We start from the raw sequence: 16,594 nt of genomic DNA, 5'->3' as shown, positions 1-16,594 counted from the left end.
GAACTAAAAGTAAAAAACCCCTAAAGTAATGGGATTAATATAGCGCTTGCTAATATTATTCAGGGGTGAACAATTGCTTGTTGGTCGCTTCCTGGGTTGGGCTGTGCATGCGCTAAGCTGTGGCAAGAGATAGTGGGGGAGTGATCGGCTCTCAGTGCGCAGGCAGCGGGAGCATAATGCATCAACAGAGGCAGGACGGGGGAAGCAGGCCCTGGGCTGGTGGTGAGCGGAGAGCGGTGCTTCAGGCCTACCTGTCAGAATTTGTTGCCAGGTGTGTCAGTGGGGTTGAGCCTGTTCTTGGGGTTGAAAAGGCAGAGTAAGGGACCAACAATATACAAGCGGCTTCTGCAGGGGTAGCGCTGCTACACACAGCATGGAAATGTTGAAGTCAAAGAAGAGTGGAGGGTGAAAAAAGGAGAAGTTGAGGAGAAGAGAGGCGAGAAAGGGAAAGGATAGGAGAAGAATGAACAAAGTAGAGAGGAAGGGTGAAAGGACGAGTGGTAAAATAAAATGTGCAAAGGAAAACAAAAGGATTAGTAAAATAGAGGAGTGGAGATGAGAGATTTGGTAGGGAGAGGAGAGTGAAGAGGAGAAGGATGAGGAGGCAGAAGGACAATGAAAAAAGTATAGGAAAGGAGAAGAAATGTGAGGAGAGGGTGAGAAGAACACAGCAGAGAAAAGGATTGAGGACATGAGAAAAGAGGAGTGTAGAGTGTATAGAAGTAGAAAAATATAAGGATAGGAGAGGAAACAATAGGAGGATATTTAAAAAAAAGTGTAAAAGAAAGATGGGAGTAGAAAATAAAACATGTGTCCTGATTGACAGTAGTACCCATTGCCTTTCTGCCCCCGGGCCCACCACTGGATGAGGCCCAGGGAAGTTATTTTTTAAAACTTTCAGATTATCTCACTAGTAGGGCAGTGTGAAGAGAATGGCATGACAGAGAAGTGAAGCAATCAGCTGCATCTCCCTGAACGTGCCTGTCACCATAATGGGTTCCTTTTTGTTACTTTCATTATTATTTAAATTACTGTAAAATGAAAAATTTACAGCCTGAAAAGTTTAAAAGAAGAAGAAGAAAAATATGGTTAAAGTGATTGTAAAGTCTCATTTAAAAAAAAAAAAAGCATGTTATACTTACCTCTTCTGTGCAGTGAGGATCTGAGAAAAAAATTGTTGCTCTACATAAAGATGTCCTAGGCTATAAGACGATTTCCAAGACCCTGAAATTGAGCTGCAGCACGGTGGCCAAGACCATACAGTGGTTTGACAAAACAGGTTCCACTCAGAACAGGCCTACCTATGGTCGACCAAAGTAGTCGACTGCACGTGCTCAGTATCCTATCCAGAGGTTGTCTTTGGGAAACACACGTATGAGTGCTGCCAGCATTGGTGCAGAGGTTGAAGGGGTGGGGGGTCAGCCTGCCAATGCTCAGACCATCAGACTTGTATAAAGTACTCGAAAGTTCTACTTGAGTAAAAGTACAAGTGCTCGATCAAAAAGTGACTTGAGTAGAAGTGGAAGTGCTCGCAGAAAAAGTTACTTAAGTAGAAGTACTAAAGTATTCAACATTTTTTTTACTTAAGTATTGCAAGTAGTTTTTTAAAAAAAATTGCTACTTAAGTACTAAAAGTAAAAAGTACCAGTAGTTTTGAAAAAAAAATTCTACTCAAGTACTGAAAGTAGAAGTACAAGTACTGTGTTATGTAGTTATTAAAGAAAGAAGTCAAACGTTTGAACATCATATTGTTTTTTATTATTTCAAATGATTAACCTGTGTTTGTTAGTAGTTTCTTGATGCACTTTAAGTGCTGTAGCACCATTTATTTGTTTGTTTCATATTTTCTTTTTATTGGAAAGATTTGGTATAGCAGCTTTTATTATACACAGCCTTTATTTCCGTATGCGCTGATTTACAAATGACATTATACACATTTTTTTGAGCTTTATGCAACCTGCCATCTACTGTTCTGGCAGTGGTAATTTTTTTAAAAGTAACGAGTAACTATGCAGCACAAAAAAAAAATACTTGAGTAGAAGTATCGAAATCATCGAAAAAATGTAGTGAAGTAAAAGTAGAAGTAGGAGAAAAAAATTCTACTCTAGGAAAGTACAGATACCGCATTTCGGTACTTAAGTACAGTACTTAAGTAGTTCTACTTCGTTACTATACATCTCTGCAGACCATACGCCTCACAATGCATCAAATTGGTCTGCATGGCTGTCATCCCAGAAGGAAGCCTCTTCTAAAGATGATGCACAAGAAAGCCGGCAAACAGTTTGCTGAAGACAAGCAGACTAAGGACATGGATTACTGGAACCATGTCCTGTGGTCTGATGAGACCAAGATAAACGTATTTGGTTCAGATGGTGTCAATCGTGTGGGGCGGCAACCAGGGGAGGAGTACAAAGACAAGTGTGTCTTGCCTACAGTCAAGCATGGTGATGGGAGTGTCATGGTCTGGCACTGGGGAGCTACAGTTCATTGAGGGAACAATGAATGCCAACATGTACTGTGACATACTGAAGTAGAGCATGATCCCCTCCTTTTAGAGACTGGGCGGCAGGGCAGTATTCCAACATGATAACAACCCCAAACACACTTCCAAGACGACCACTGCTTTGCTAAACAAGCTGAGGGTAAAGGTGATGGACTGGTCAAGCATGTCTCCAGACCTAAACCCTATTGAGCATCTGTTGGACATCCTCAAATGGAGAGTTGAGGAGCGCAAGGTCTCTAACATCCACCAGCTCTGTGATGTCGTCATGGAGGAGTGGAAAAGGACTCCAGTGGCAACCTGTGAAGCTCTGGTGAACTCCATGCCAAAGAGGGTTAAGGCAGTGCTGGAAAATAATGGTGGCCGCACAAAATATTGACACTTTGGGAACAATTTGGACATTTTAACTTAGAGATGTACTCACATTTGTTGCCAGCGGTTTAGACATTAATGGGTGTGTTGAGTTAATTTGAGGGGACAGCAAATGTACACTGTTATACAAGCTGTACACTCACTACTTTACTTTACATTGTAGCAAAGTGTAATTTCTTCAGTGTTGTCACATGAAAAGATATAATAAAATATTTACAAAAATGTGAGGGGTGTACTCACTTTTGTGAGATACTGTAGATGTACCTGTTTGCACATAAACGCACGTGAATGCACATGGGCGCACTGCAAATACATGTAAAATAAACTCATTAAAAAAATCATACATAATGCCTCAAAAAAGCACTAGTGTGTACAAGTCAATTGGGCCTTGTTCATAGTTAGGAGACTCCACCTTGTATCAGTTATATACGTAGAGTCCCCTATTAAATCATTCTTTGTCTAGTTGCTTTCTCATGGGAATACAAAGACTGTTTATTTAATTCTCCGGGCATATAGCTAAGCCCTGTTCATACCTGAGCGATTTTCTGTTTGTAGCTCTAAAACGCTCAACAAGCCAAATCCCTTTTGTGAAAAAAAAAAAAAAAACAAGCCAAATCCCATTCATTTCAATGGCCCCTGTTCACATATAAGGATGTCTGTAGGGGAGATTGAGAGTCTTCAAGATCTCCCAAGGGCTGATTCTGAGGCACAAGTTCAGGAGCTTCTGGCCTGAGAATCCATGCATGTCACGTTGGGAGGAGAAGAAGGGGGAGCGGCAAACTCTGACATTTGAGACGGCCACAGCCAATCCACTCCCATGTCTTCATCCTCGCTGTCTTCATCTTCTCCATCAAGGGGTACAGGATGAGATCTAGTCACTGGACAAGATCTTTGTGAAGCTGTGAGTGTAGGCTGTAGATCCAACTGTGGTGGCACATGGACTGCTTCCCACAAGGGCAACAGATGGTTACGATGCCAGGTCTTCAGCGGGCCTGTACTTCCTCTGGTCTGATCTGATATACTGGTAGTCATGGTAGCTGCTTACAATTACATAAGGCTGTGATTTCCAGCGATCAGTTAACTTGTGCTTTCCAGGAACACCTAGATTTCTCAACAACACTCTGCCACACGGTTGTAGATCTTGCACTCGCACCCTGAGGTCAAAGTTTCTCTGTCCTCAGGCATCTGAGGCAGCTTGGGCTCTCTCTCATAGGTGGTCTTTAGACTTTTTCTCAGGCGATCCATATATTCCCTGTGAGAGGTTACTGAGGCATGATCTAGGAAAGTGCTGAAGGCCAGGTCGACTGTCAGCTGAGCCTCCCGCCCGAACATCAGCCAATAAGGAGAATAACCTGTAGCATCATTTGTTGTACTGTTGTAGGCATTCACAATGGCCACTATATACAGTAATTGCTCCAGTGCTGCTTCTTTTCCGAAGTCAGAGTCCCAAGCATATGCAGGAGAGTCGGATTGAATCTCTCTGGCTGAGGATCTTCTTGGGGATGGTATGGAGTGGTTTGTGACTTCTTGATGCCAAGCAAATCTAAAAGTATCTTAATGAGGTGACCCTCAAAGTCTCTCCCTTAATCAGAGTGAATACGTTGAGGCAGACCATAGTGTACGAAGAACTTTTCTACCAAGATCTTGGCTACAGTGGACGCTTGTTGGTCCTTTGTGGGAAAGGCCTGGGCATATCAAGTGAAGTGAGCAGTTACTACCAGAATATTTCCCTGTCCACTTAGGTCAGGGGCTAAGCACAGAAAGTCAATGCACACCAGCTCCATGGGTCCTTGGCTCTGAAGATGGCCCACTGGGCCAGCTCGATGAGGCAGAGTTTTTCTCTGTATGCAACGGATACGTGATTGTCAGTAGCCCTTGACTTCAGCCTGCATGCGGGGCCATTAGAACTGGTCTCTCACCAGGTTAAAGGTCCTGTTTGGCCCTAGATGGCCATGGTTGTCATGTAGAGCAGTTAACACAGTCTCCCTATGCTTCTCCGGTAGAAATAATTGTCATTTCTTTTTGGAATCGTCAGAAGGGCTCTTTCGGTAGACCACTCCGTTGTGCAGTTGCTACTGATCCCACTCCCTATGAAGCAGACGAGCTTCCTTTTGGGTGTCAGTAAGAAGCAAATCAGGGCGCTGGCTCTCCACAGCCTTCATCACCAAGCTACAAAGAGGGTCTTCTATCTGATCCTTTCTCAGGTTGTTCTTGGAGAGCTTGGGCAGACCTTCATCCCTGACCTGGGTAATGTTACAATAACCCCTGGGGACTCCGGCTGCTGGGACCCCAATTTCTTCTGCTCTAGACTTGCCTCCAGCTTGATACTCTGCACCCTGACAAAGAGCTTGTACACCTTCATTTGACAGCTGGGTCCATACTTCCGAACAGTCCCTGGAACCATGAGGCCATTTTGACAGAATGTCTGCGTCCCTGTTTCCGACCCCTGGATGGTACTTCAGGCTGAAAGTAAATTCCGACAAGGCAGCCAACCACCTGTGACCAGTGGCGTCCATCTTGGCGGTAGTGAGGATGTATGTGAGAGGATTATTGTCTTTCTTGATCACAAAGTCTGCTCCATACAGATAATCCCTCAGTTTATCCACCACTGCCCATTTCAAAGCCAGAAGTTCGAGTTTGTGCATGGGGTAGTTCTTCTCGGCGGGTGCCAGACTCTGACTCACATAGGCGACTGGCCTGCAGGTGCCCATCATGTTCTTGATATAGTACCCCACTTAACCCTTCCACTGTCATTGACGTGTAGTTCGTATGGCCTGGTTGGATCTGCATAGTACAGGACTGGAGCAATTGTGAAACTCCGCTTCAGCTGCCTAAAAGCCTCCTCACACTGAGCAGTCCACTGTTCTTGAATGGACTCTTGAGGTTTTCTGGGCCCTCCAGCTGGTCTGACAGGTTTAGTTAGGTCTGGGTCCTTGTCTTCCTCCTTACTTTTCAGCAGCTCATTGAGTAGGGGAGCTATCTTAGGGAATCCTTTCACAAATCTTCTGTAACAGGAACAGAATCCCAGAAATTACCTGGGCTCGGTCACATTGGTAGGCCTCGACCAGAAGGTGATGACTTCCAGCTTCTGGGGGTTGGTGGCCACTCCTTCAGCAGACACAATATGGCCAAGTACAGCTTCAACCCCTCATCATGGAGTCTCTTCAAGACCTTCTCCAAACACTCTTCATGTTTCTCCAAAGTCTTACCGAAGACAATAATGTCCTCTAGATACACCAACACCTCTAATATATGCATATCTCCCACCGTCTTCTCCATCAGTCTTTGGAAGGTGGGTGGAGCGCCGACAGGCCCTGAGGCATCCAGTCAAATTCAAAGAACTCCACTGGGGTAATGAAAGCTGTCTTCTCCCGATCTTCAGGGAGTATGGGGATTTGATAATACCCACTCTTCAAATCCAGCACGCTAAACCACTTTGCCCCTGGCCTGTTCCTTCCATTCAGGTGAAAGTGGAGTATTCTTCAGGTAGCACTCCCTCCCCCAAAAATCAGATAGCGAGACTGGTGTGGCCGGATTCACTTTTCCCAGTAACATCCAAGCCGTCATCTTCACTGGGGAGGCATTGATGTTGCGGACACTAATGGAGATCCTCCTTTGATTTCTTTGCAACGCCTTTGTTGAAACCACTTCTGGGATTACTTCCAGTCCTGTGTCTTCTCCTTGGCCGTCCGCTTCAAGGACAATAAAAGGACCTAGTTGCTTCCAACTGAGCTTGACAGTTGCTTACAAACAAATCACTTCACCAGGCTATAATACTTTCTCACACTGGTTCAGGTGCCATATCTTCATCACCGCTTCGACTGAGGCCCTTTGCTCTTGTACCAGGCGCTGGTAGGCTTGTCTCAGCATAGGGTGTACACCCATAGTTAAAGTACCAGGCTCCAAGACAAGAGGTGTCAACAGCCTTCGAACAAGATCAGTATTGGTCCCTATAATCAGGAATTCGTGCTGGCCCCAGGCGGGCGAGGGCAAACTACCACTAGTGTGTCAAACGTCTGTCTTTTCAGCTACAGAAAGGTCAAAGGTCAGCTTGACTGGTAGATAGCTGCCGTAAGGGAAATTTGAGTCCCGATGCCCCATATATCTACTGTTTCAACTTCTGCAATGGCAGGTGCTTAAGGTGCCTGTCGTAGAAGTCTCTGTAGAGAAGGGTCACTTGAGCTCCAGTATCCAGTATACTAAGTATAGGGCCTTAGTATAGATTCCCTCTACTTAGATGGAAACAACAGGGGATGGTCCCCCTAGCTCGGCAGGGAACTTGAAGGAAGGGGTTGCTTTGGCCTGTTGTGTGGCCTGTATCTGCATCCCTTTCTTCCAGGAAATTCTGATCTGGCTTGATTGTCCTTTGATTTATAGGGGTCTGGTGCGCCTGACTCTCCGATGCTGGGTAGCCTACATCAAAGAGAGTGGAAGACTGCGTTGCTCAGAGGCAACAACGAGAGCCTTCTGCAAGGGTTTGACTTCCGCTGCTGTCTCTTCGCATCGTTGATTTTGGAGCTAGTCACTATAGATGGGCACCCGGTTGGCTCCTTCACCGGGGGCCTTCTGAAGTTTCCCACCGGCTCCTGGTGCTGTGCTTCAGGCTTCATGGGGCTTGGGCACACCCATCCATAATGTCCCACTCCTCCACAGTTGAATCAGATTCCTTGATTTGTTGGCTACCCTGTCTGGGCAACCGTGGAGCTTGAGGACTTCTTGGATTCCAAAACCTCTTCATCGGGTAGAACAGTCGGCTTGGCAGTCAGCAGGGCCATCATCTCTATAAGCTGCAACACCTGAGTCTTAAGGAGATCATCCTCAGGGTCATTTTCCACCGCACTGACTTGTTGGGTCTGGACCTCATCCACCTTCCGGGGGTTTAGACCCTTCTTTAGCAAGATCTGGTGCATAAGCTTGTCCAAATGTCTCATGTAATCAGAGAGTTTCTCTCCCTCATTTTGGTAAATGTGTTCCAACTGATACACAAGATCAGAAACCTACTCTGTATGCCCAAACACGTCCTGCAGACCATTCAGGTTGTCCTGGGCAACAGAGATTTGCTTGCTGAGCTTCAAATTGCAGATGGCTTTTAAGGCAGGCCCCCTTAAACTCTCTGTGATTTTCGGCTTCTTATGGGTCTCAGGAATGTCCCATTCATACAAGTTTTGTGTGGCTTGGTCCAACCACTCTTCAAAGTTGTCCTCTCCTGTAGGCACGGGTTGTTTCCCAGAAAAGGCCCTGAGCTTCCGATACCCAGTCCCAAAGTATGTTGGAGTGTCTTTCTGGCATTTTGACACAAAGTCTCTCAGGGCAATGTAGAAGTCTGGCCCAATTATGGGCAGAGGTGCATTGAAAGGCTTGGCTGTAACTTAGCTGTAACTTGCTGGACACATGTCTTGTGTATTTAGCTGGATTAGACAGGACTCAGTCTTGTTGGCCAACTGCACACTGGTCCCTCAAAAACTGTCTGGGACTCCTCGCTTCCACTCTAGCAGTGCATAGGTGCAGGAGGCCCCTCGATCGGGTCTAACATCAATCACCCACAACTTCCTGTCTGGGGACAATATCCTTACTCCCTGGCTGATCTGTTCTTCAGTCCAGGTCTCCGCAGGGAGTTCAATCACCACACTTGACTCTGAGCGGGCGCCTTCTTCACCACACCACTGGGTCGCACCAGCGGACTCAATCCTGGTACTTGTAAGAGTGCAGTATTGAGGATTGATTGCAGAGTAGCAGTATATCTCAGGTGAGTCCCCACATGTAGTGCTACCCCCGCAGGGGCCGCTTGAATATTTTTGGTTCCTTACTCTGGCTTTTCAACCCCAAGAACAGACTCAACACCACTGGCACACCTGGCAACAATGTTAGCGTAAATACTAAAGGAAATGTACACAGAAATTATCTTTACTGTGAACTTGCTTAAGGAGAAAAAGAAACAATAGTAACAATAATATTGAATAGTAAGCAGATATGTATTGGTGTAACAAAGGATAAAGGGGCTATCAAAGGAACCTAAAATATCAAATCCGTCTGCTTTCATGGGACTCCTTTAAGTGAAATAACCCAGAGAGCAGAGATAAGCACACAAAAATAATGAATTATAGTTGGGATATTACTTCAGTGAATTAAGTGCCAACTCTACTTAAATTGGGCTATATGATTCCAGGCAGGAGGAGGGCAGAGGAATTACCTTTTTCTCTATGTCAGTTCTCTCCCTTCTTCAACCCAGCACCACAGTCCCAACAGGCCTGTTAAAAACACACTACCTAATTCAGTGCACTGATGTAACACAAAACCTAAACCCAAATAGTGTTGTGTAGAGAAGAGTGATGAGTCAATTATTTTGGCCCTTTAAACACCTGGACATGTTAATTGACACGTTGCTGTTCCAATCCTCTGAAATGTTTGACGTCTTAACAGAATGATGAAAAAACTGACGTATGAAAGACCCAGAGGTTTCACAAACCACAATTACAAACTAGTTCCATGTAATAAATTATGACTTATTACAACACTGATGTTGTAAGATGAAATGCAGAAGGTGATTTTTTGTAGCATAGACTTTTAACCATAAAGATATTTTTAAAAAAGCTGAACCAAGAGCCTTACAGGAATAATGTGTTCCCAAACCACTTCAACTGCTTCCACTCAATGCAGACAAATACAGTTTTAAAGTGTGTGTAAAGTCCTTTGCAATGAACTAACCCATTCTTATAAAAATTCTTACAGTAAGCCAGAATCATTATATTTTTTATAATTTGCACATACTTTTTTTTTTTTTAGTTTTTTTTTTAAAGTGCTGAGATGGCTGGGTTTGGTGAGAGTCCTCTATAAAGTTAGACAGCCTGGCTCCTGAAAGGAGTTGCTGTTGTGCAATGTGGGTGTCAGCAGGCTCACTACAGGACTGCAGGCATCCTGCTGTATACATTGCTGGTGGAAGTATGCATGTCTGCCAACACTACCATGGATCTGAACCCTCGGATGCAGTGACAGGAAAGCACCGGCTGCCAAGATTTTCAGATACATTTATACTTCATTGGGTTGAATAAATTAGAAAAAAAAAACAAGCTGGCTTATGAAGATAAACATGCACTTTGGAACACATTGAAACCCTTTTTTTAGGTCTCCATACACACCATTTCAAACTATCTGAGCTTTACATACAGTCATTCAGAGTAAGTCTGGCAACCCCACAAATAAACCTTTCTGTGACAGACCCAACCAGGACAGGGGCTTTTGGAGGGGACTGTAGGGTAGCCTCTTGTCTACTGACTTGGATTTGGGCCAATGTCTCCCCGAAACACACAGTCTCTGGGAACCTAGGACCTGGATACAAATTTGTGGCCATTGTCCCAAAACCAGCAACGATTGCTTCACACCCTCCTAGACTGTGAGACTCAGAACAGATATTAATATAATCAGCTCAAAACAACCTGATGCTGGGGTCTCCTGCTATAATCTGTTTACTAAGGCTCCCATGGTATAATTTTCCCCATTGTGTGCATTATAGGTCACCTATTGTTTCTATCTGTTTGCTAATACTTTAGAGATTTGGACAGCCCTAGGTTTTTACTGGGGAACTGGTGCCAAAAGATCTGGGTGGGCACTGAGTCACCTAGGCTTGTCTAGGTGGCTAGTTAGCTTACTGTTTAATTAGACGACTGTTTATGTTGGCTGTTCCTAAGCTATGTTAATTGTCTTACTGTTTGCATGGCGTGATCAAGCTCTTGATTTGATTTTTCGTGGTATCTATAGTCTGTTTGAGTTTACAATAAAGTGAGTTCCGGTTTGCACCCAAGCTAGTGTTGTCTAGTTCTTGGGTGCTCAGCTATAATACCTAGTTCCTGGTTCCAGACTGGAGGAAGCTATATCTTGGTGGATGCATACAGGCTGGGTTCCAGGCATTCCGTGACACTTTCTATTTAATTTTTTGTTAATTTTGTGACTATTACTTATAGTGATAGAAACACAGATTTAGGAATATTTTTATCAAGCAGAAGTCTCAATCTTTACAGGGTTTTTATCCATAATTATAAAGTCCAAATACTACCAATACGTCTGCTGGCTTAAAATGTATGAAACCATAATACTAAAGTTGTATAAATAGCTCCCTTTTTGTATTGTTAAGTAACTGCAGTTGTGCAAGATTTTATTTTATTGATGTAAATAATTGCCTTATAAATACCTGTTGATCCTACCAGCATCTTCTCTCTCTGAGGCCTTCTTTGACCTTCTCCCAGCCCTTTAAAAGTTTGCAACACTAGAGGTGTTACATGGTCATCCCAATCTGTGATCACTGTGATTGGCTGTCACAGTGATCATATGATCATGAGCCCATCCCACTGACTCCTAAGTGTAAGCAGAGACTGGGAGCTGTCAGTGACAGCAGGGTCACAGCCCTCGGGGTGCTGAATGAGCATCATCCCAGCACAGAACAGTAAAACCAGCTGCATGCATACTGTACGTGTGGCAGCTTGATGTTAAAGCCCACCACCACCACATATATGCAAATAGCTGGAGTTAATATGGTGACTTAACTAAGGAGTTAATGGGGTGATCTAACTTTGGCTGGACAGCTTGGTCTATTACAGTAAATTGAAATATAAAGCTAGTAAAAAAAAACACTTCTCGCTACATAAACAGATTATGTGGACAATAGACATAAAAAATGAAAACTTTATAATAACCTGGGGGTCATCAACCCAAAAAAATAGAAGAAATAATATAAAAAAAAACAGGACATTCAAGGATGACCACCAGGTAAGTGTACAACCAAATATATATAATAAAACCAATATTTATTACAAAATGATAAACAAGAAAATACGTTCACATAGTGGTATAGCAATGTAGCACCCTACAGGTAGGTGCTAGGTAAATGTATAGTGGGCCTTGTCTGCCTAACAGCAGGGCCATGATTTCTTTTTGGTAGGTTGTTATGGTTTCCAGGTGTGTCTGCTGAAGGGGGAGTCTCCCCACTGGCTCTGTGAGAGGCTTCTCATAGGGCAGTGGAGGAAACTCAATCAGGGATACATTCAGGCTTGTAACTACCCCAGAAGGTAGATTCTGCCGCTAAGGATTCTGGGAGGAGATATAAGTCTGAGGGGAGCACATGAGAGGGGCGTCTTTGGCGGGAAGCAGAGCCCCAGGAGGGAGAGGACGGCTGTCTCTCCTTCTGTCAGAAGAAGCAGATGTCTCGGGTGCTGCCTGAGAATCCAGAGAGTGCTGAGTTGAGATGAGGGGGATCAAGTGTGCCCAGAGCCAGCGGAGAACGAGAGGGGTCCAGTCCCAGGAAAGCCTACACAGGTCGTGAGTTCTGAGGATTGCCCCTGGGGGTCTGCCTAGTGTCAGTGGGGACCACTCCGGAGAAGGTTCTAGGATCCAAGTGTCAGCTAGCTGTAAAGGGGGTACCTATTCAGAGGACCCTGAAGTGATAGAGGGGGTACCTAGGTTGAGGACCCTGAAGTGGTAAAGGGGCGCCTGCAGTTTGGGCCCTGAAGAGTTAATGCACTGTGTGAGTACATCATTTGAGAGTTGCAGCCATACAGGAATACACAGCAAGCTACCTCAAGCCAGGGCAAGGCTGGAGAGAGTAGTCAGTGACTTTGCAGTGCAAGCAGTGTCAGATGTTCAATGTTCCACAGTCCTGGATCTTCTGGACTTAAGTCGGAGTTCCAGCACAGCTTTCAGAGATACAGTGTGTTCAAAGCGTCAGGAAGCGTTGGCTAGCATCGGCTGGCGTCAAGACAGCGCTAACGGGCATTTTTGTTATAAAAGTCCCAGAATTGTACATAGTCGAGTCAAAGGAGTATCCCACTCATTCCCTTCTCCCATCCCCTAAAATACAATAAAACAAGCAAACAAAGATGCCGGAGTTGTCAATGTGTCAGTTCTCACACCCAGGGCCGCAGCTCACATGGGCTGGAGAGGTAACCGGTAACGATGGCAGACCCACCTCAGGCCACAGGCTTGGAAACCTTGCTGCAGCAATATTAAAATAGTTTCACAAGCAGTTGTCCTAATCAGTCTAAACGTTTCGCAGATGATCTGCTTCTTCAGGACTGTATCCTAGGATGTACGTATATTACATAGCTTGCTTCATCTATAATCAAAAATATATATACACATTTCTATCTACCAAAATTTTAATGAAACATGTTTTTTTATACTTCATCTATAACAGCCATAAGTTACATACAGAGCATGATAAATGAAAGTGTCCAAGGGGAGAGGAGAAAGTGCACACTGCTGAAGAAAAAACCTTCCCCCTGTCGTCCTGTGAAGATGAAACCAGAAACACAGAGGGCCCGGGACAGGCCTTGACGCGCCCCTAAAACAAACAAAATGGCCCCTGCTCCCACCTATAACTGGCCTGCAATTACCTGCAGTCCTAACTCCTGTAAATTTAAGAGTCTCCACAGTGGAAGCACATGCACTCTAATGGAAAGATAGGGGGCAGGTGAGCCTGGATGTAGCCCAACCCTCCTTAAAGGCACTTGGGGGCACAATGGACACCCAGCTCATAGCCCAATGGCAGCAAAGGCATCCAGTGCGTCCACTCACCAGTGTACATCAACAACAAACAACAACAAACAAAATGGCCCCACCTATAACTGGCCTACATAGCAAAGAGCACATGGAAGGGCAACGCATAAACAAAAACAACAAATTCCCAGCTCAATTCACCAACCAGTTTGCTGACCAACCGAATTAACCCATCTAACAGTATGCGTTAAAAACAGGGGTTTAGTTATCTCACATTTGCAAACGCATTTGTAACCTGCAGGGCCCCTTCATTGCACCCTGTATGAGTGGGAGACTCCTGTAAATTTAGGAGTCTCTACGGTGGAAGCACATGCACTCTAATGGATAGATAGGGGGCAGGTGAGCCTGGAGGTAGCCCAACCCTCCTTCAAGGCACTGGGGGGCACAATGGACGCCCAGCTTGGCGCGCCCCTGCCCGGCCAGCTTGGGTTCCTCTAAGTTTACTGAATTATTTAAGCAGGGCAACGTGGCAAGCGCTTTTCCCCAGCGACACAATGTATAACATAATGTGACAGGTTGGATCATGGGTGGGGCATTGTGACCCCTCAAGCTTCTCCCATGCCTTCAAATCTGCACTGTTTTCTGAGCATGTGGGTATTTCATGTGATATTGTGCAGAAGGTGATCTAATAAAATAATGTGACAAATTCAAAGGAAGTATAAATATACATCATTCAGTTGCACATCATCTTCATGTAGCAAATTAAGGCTAGTCATAAATGCGTACATTTCAGCCTGCACCGTGAACATGGGAAATCCAATTGATGGAGGAATCTCTGCTTCTGGCTATTGTTACATAGTTTATAAGAATGAAAAAAAAAAAACACATCCATCCAATTCAATCCATTGGTGTGTACGCATGTGTAATTTTTATTCTCTTATAATTCCCATAGCCCTGTATATAATGCTTTCTGAGGAAGACATCTAAAATTTTTTTTTCAATTGTCGTCAGTCTCAGCTAGTGCCACTTCCTGGGTTAAATCTTTATTCTAACCTCAAATCGTGGCTGCATGACCTCTTCAGGGACCTGAGAATAAACCGTTTTTTATAGTTACTGGTCAACTTTGGTTTACATTCACCGGCTAACTTTTTTAGGTACATCTGTTTAATAGTTTGGTAACACAAATTGCCTTTTAGCCAATCACATGGCAGCAACTCAATGCATTTAGGCATCTAGATGTGGAGAAGACAACTTGCTGAAGTTCAAACTGAGCATCAGAATGGGGAAGAAAGGGGATTTAAGTGGCTTTGAACATGGCATGGTTGTTGGTGCCAGATGGGCTGGTCTGAGTATTTCAAAAACTGCTGATCTACTGGGATTTTCACGCACAACCATTCCTAGGGTTTACAGAGAATGGTCCGAAAAAAGAGAAAATATCCTGTAAGCGGCAGTTATGTGGAGGAAAATGACCGGTTGATGTCAGAAGTCAGAGGAGAATGAGCAGACTGGTTTGAGATGATAGAAAGGCAACAGTAACTCAAATAACCACTCGTTACAACCAAGGTATGCAGAATACCATCTCTGAATGCACAACACATTGAACCTTAAAGCAGATGGGCTACAGCAGTGGTCCTCAACTCCGGTCCTCGGAGCCCACTAACAGGCCTGGTTTGCAAGATAACTAAATTACATCACAGGTGATCTCTTTGCTGCTCAGTGATTGCAGTATTCTAGTCTGCATCTCCCCAAGGTAATACTTAAAATCTGGCCTGTTAGTGGGCCCCAAAGACCGGAGTTGAGGGCCGCTGGGCTACAGTAGCAGAAGACCACATCGGGTGCCTCTCCTGTCAACTAAGAACAGGAAACTGAGGCTACAATTTGCAAAGGCTCATGAAAATTGGACAATGGAAGATTGGAAAAACGTTGCCTGGTCTGATGAGTCTGGTTTTCAGCTGGGACATTCAGATGGTAGGGTCCGAATTTGGTGTAAACAACATGAATGCATCGATCCATCCTGCCTTGTATCAACGGTTCAGGCTGGTAGTGGTGGTGTAATGGTGTGGGGGATATTTTCTTGGCACACTTTGAGCCCCTTAGTACCAATTAAGCATTGTTTAAATGCAACGGCCTACCTGAGTATTGTTGCTGACCAAGTGTACCCATCTTCTGATGGCTATTTCCAGCAGGATAATGCACCATGTCACAAAGCTCAAATCATCTAAAACTGGTTTCTTGAACATGACGATGAGGTCACAGTACTCCTGTGGCCTCCACAATCACCAGATCTCAATCCAATAGAGCACCTTTGGGATGTGGTGGAAATAGAGATTCGTATCATGAGTGTGCAACCGACAAATCTGCATCAACCGCGTAATGCTATCATGTCAATATGGACCACAAGTTTGAGGAATGTTTCCAACAACTTGTTGAATCTATGCCACAAAGAATTAAAGCAGTTTTGAAGGCAAAAGGGAGTCCAACCCAGCACTAGCAAGGTGTACCTAATAAAGTGGCCGGTGAGTATGTGTGTATATTGTAATCATATTCCCTCTTAAACGCCTCTTCTCCAAAGTAAATAACTGCATTCTATGTAATCAATCCTCATAGCTGAGGTCCTCCATACCCCTTATTTCTTTTGTTGCCTTTTGCTGAACTCCTTCAACGTCTTTCCTGAGGATTGGTGACCAAAACTAAATGGAATATTTAAAGTGAATGTGAACCAGTGTTTTGCAAAGGAGTAGAATTATTGATTAAAGTAGATCTATAGGCAAAACTTTTTTTTGTTTTTCATTTCAGATAGGGTAAGGGAGGGTTATATTTCCATCTGTGTCCCATTGCAGAGATTTCCCTTCATTTCCTGTCCCATAGCTACACAGAAAGTGAGAGGAAATCCCAGCAAATTAAGGGAAATCCTTGGGGATCAGATTTTCCCCATTGGAAGATTTCCTCTCTATTACTTTTCTTGGGACAACCCGAATTTTGGGATTTTCATTCACTTTCACTTTTAATGATAATGGTAAACAGGACAAATAGAGAGGATGAATCTCCTTACCGAGATGAGAAAAAAACAGATAAAAACTGATAAGCATTCTCATCCTTCTGTACTCTATCCAAAACTTAAAAAAAAAAAGTTTTGCCTTTAGTTATGTTTTAATCTCTGGAATGTATAACTTCTTTAATGCATGGCAGCAGGCTGTTAGTTGTCTTCCTTGCATTTTTTAAATTTCAATAATTTTT

Source organism: Pelophylax lessonae (assembly GCF_965119305.1).
Source record: "Pelophylax lessonae genome assembly, chromosome: 1".
NCBI lineage: Eukaryota > Metazoa > Chordata > Amphibia > Anura > Ranidae > Pelophylax > Pelophylax lessonae.
The sequence above is the reverse complement of the archived record's forward strand: the minus strand, read 5'-3'. Positions refer to the sequence as shown.